The 3,498-nt window shown below is 40.1% G+C and overlaps 1 long non-coding RNA gene across 4 annotated transcripts in view; it reads left to right on the top strand.

Moving 5' to 3' along the window:
- Positions 1-620: 620 nt before the first annotated feature.
- The window catches only part of LOC310722366, a 9,063-nt gene continuing 6,185 nt past the window's right edge, over positions 621-3,498 (top strand). For all 4 annotated transcript variants that reach the window (XR_014532343.1, XR_014532344.1, XR_014532345.1 and 1 more), the window contains exon 1: positions 621-1,326. This is a non-coding gene — a long non-coding RNA (uncharacterized lncRNA). The remainder of the gene's footprint in view (positions 1,327-3,498) is intronic.

The following is a 3,498-nucleotide window of genomic DNA, read 5'->3' as shown; positions in this document are numbered from 1 at the left end:
TCAATCACCAGTGCTTAAAACAATTGAGCATGTATTGCATGTCATGTAGAAGAGAGTGAAGGGAGAGTGAAAAGAGACAATGCCACCCCAACACACACACACACACACACACACACACACACACACACACACACACACACACACTCGACAAACAATAACAAAAGAAGCTGCAAAACAAGCTTTTGAAAAGCATCACTAAAAAGAAAAGACACCAGTTTTATTGATGTCAGAGTGAAATGCATGCAAGCAACATGCACTCACAAAACAATGTAACAATGAGGGTGGAGAATTTAACAGAAATGTAACATAAAAATCCTGCGAGTTTAAAGTGATAAAAATTACAGTGAATTCGTAAAATTGTAACGTTACATCACCGCAGTGAATATGTAAGTGAAGGAGATGGATACTTTGGATAGCTTAGACGTTTACAGATGTTCAAATGGGAATCCTGTCAAAGGAAGGTCCATGTGGTGGATAATGCAAAAAATAAAAAATAAATAACGAATTGATCAGAACTGACAAAGTACCCAGAGCGTAAATGAAGCATCTAAAACACAGCAACAGTGGGTGTAGCCTTGATCGCTTATTTAAAGCAAAGCCCGGTGAATTTATACTCAAAGAAATGGGGTGGAAAAGCAAGTGTGTGTGTGTGTGTGTGTGTGTGTGTGTGAGAGAGAGAGAGAGAGAGAGAGAGAGAGAGAGAGAGATGTCAGCTGCAAACATCTTCATCAAACCCATTAATTCCTTCGATTAATAACCTAAAAGATTTATCTGTACATCTTCGAACAAAAGCTTTGACCAAAAATCGACTAGTTTGTCCGGCGATCCTCGGCCCCTAACCAGGGGTCATCAGTGGTTTATTATAAACAGTGTGAGACGGCGTGGTTGAGGCTCGGCCCCGAAAATGCAGCTGGAATCTGGGAAGCGCGAGCAGCCGACATTTCACACTGACACATCGGTGCGCGCGCGCGTGTGAGAGAGTGCGAGAGCGAGCGAGCTGCTGCTGCGCGATAGCCGCGCGAGCTCCGCACGGTTGATATAAAAGGCGGCGGGGGAGAGAGGGAGACGGCGGCAGACGATGGAGCGGAACGGGGGCTGAGAAGATTTCGCTCCCACCCCAAAAAAAGTCGACTTCTGTAATCCGGTGGGCCGCGTAACGGCGGCGCGCGTGTACTTTAGTATTAAAACCGCCTCTTTGTCCTCTTTGTGTGATTTTAGCAGAGCAGAAGTGCGGGTGAGGAGAGACACAGAGAGACACAGAGAGACAGCGAGGAACACTTGGCGCACAACCGGAGGCGAGCCCGGGACTCCATACGTGCAGTAACGGTAGGCCAAGCTGGAATACCCGCTTTCTGGGCTTTTATAGTCTTAAAAAGATTTATACTATCAAGATCCTTGGAGCGATACGTGTCTTTTGTCCAACATGTCGCTGAAACACTAAACACGGGCATGTTGTAATATAGACATTTCTCCATCTGCTGTCGAGTTCATTTTATTTGCATTTAGAGTTTATTAAGTTCATAACGATGTAAAATGACTGAAGTGCGAAATAACTTGGGGTGGGAGGGTGTGAGGGAAGTTCAGCGGTGGCCCCACGCACGCTGGCATTGGTGGTGGTGGTGTGTGTGTGTGTGTGTGTGTGTGTGTGTGTGTGTGTGGTCTGCGCGTTTTGGTCCAAGCGCATGGACCGTTTCCCAGCCAGGTTGAGTCAAGGCTCACACGCGGTCCGTTTGGTGGTGTGACTGATGATCTAAACTGAAAATGAGGAACGAGAGAGGGGTTTTTCACATCGACCAGGGTTTGGAGGTGTTTCTCCAAGAAGGGTGGTTTTCCCCTTTCTGGAGAGAGAAAGGAGCGAGCGAGGGATGGAGGGAGGGAGGGAGGAGGGAAGCGGAGGGGGCCGTGGTAGTTTGGAACGCGGCCACGCCGGGAGTGAGGGAGTGAGTGAGGGCGGGAAAAAGAAAAGGGGATGAAATATGTGGGAGAGAAAAACTGGCATACACACACCAGTATATGTAGTGTTGGAAGGCAGACAAGTATACAGTAAAAAAATCAAATAAAATCATGTAAATGCTTAAATCAGATTTAATATCTAATGCAAATCCATTCTGTTTTATATGAATACAAACAACCACACTGAAGAAATAAATAGTCAAATATTCAAGATAAGAGTAAAACACTCATTTCTATTTATTTATAGATCGTATGCTTTTTATACGATTATCTTTTATATAACCCAGGGGAGAATATACATGACAAGTATAAACGAACAAACAAACAAATATTTGAGACATTTTGCGATCATTGTGGAGGCAGCAAATGGTTTAAGATTTATTTTATTAAATGTACAGTGCAGAGTTTTAAATGACACCATGAATGGATGTTACATCACCAGTCCAAAGATTTAAAATCTCTGTAGAAGAAAAGGCATTTTCTACATTGTTCTTTATTAATCTGCATCTATCCTAATTGTATTTTCTCATTTTATTGACATTTAAAATATATAAATTGTTCATGGGATTAAATGTTTTTTAAGATTTACAATACATAAATCTACACCATCCAGTATACAATATTTATGTAACATGAAACATGATGTTAAAAATTCCAGTATCCCCAGTGTAAAACACCATCTCGTGTCCCTGACGCTGACAAACAACTGCACCAAAAAAAATTTTTAGTATAGAGTATTGGCAGGTTATGTAAGATTCATGTCTTATGTAATACATGACAGAAAACTCTATTTAATCTATATAGAAGGTGTTAACCCACTGTTAAATACAAATTACGGGTTTTTTAATATTATTTGCACAAATAGGCTTTAGGGACTTGAAAGTCTTGGGGATTATTTATGCATATACCAAAAAACTGTTGAACATACAGTTGAATACGCAACTGCTGAGACCAATGAATATAAATGTTATATGAACGTTTTGCCTGAAATCAAAATCTTATGACTATTGATATATTTAATAGAACTGATTTCTAGTGGTGACATTTTAACGGCAGCTTGACCAGCATGTCAAACATGCAACTGTTATCGTTGCATCAACACGTGAAAGAGGGTGCACTCTGCTATAAGATCTTATGAGGTTTTAGGTGTTGAAGGAGGAAGATCAAAATGCACTCTTACATTTTTATCATGTTATTAGAATGCATATATTTTAGGTGGTTCAAAATGGTTCACTATGAAGGACTTTACACTGTGCATACAATTCATGGACAGAGGAAAAATCTTTTGCCTCCAAAATTCTGTTTAGAATTTTAATCTGCACAATGGCTTTTATATGCTGTTATAATTATTCACCATAATACAAAATGCAATAATACAATATTTAAATAAAAGTTAAACAAATTCCTTTAGCCAGAAAGATATGGTTATCTTGTTAAATATCCAGAAGAGAACAACTGAAAAATTTGAACCCTGAAATATTATTTAGTAAATGGATTTGTTAAGTTTAAAATTTCACGGACTTGATTTAACCCAATAAGACAGCG

The sequence above is a fragment of the Silurus aristotelis genome (genome assembly GCF_946808225.1).
Source record: "Silurus aristotelis genome assembly, chromosome: 2".
Taxonomy (NCBI): Eukaryota; Metazoa; Chordata; class Actinopteri; order Siluriformes; family Siluridae; genus Silurus; species Silurus aristotelis.
The sequence above is the reverse complement of the archived record's forward strand: the minus strand, read 5'-3'. Positions and strand labels throughout refer to the sequence as shown.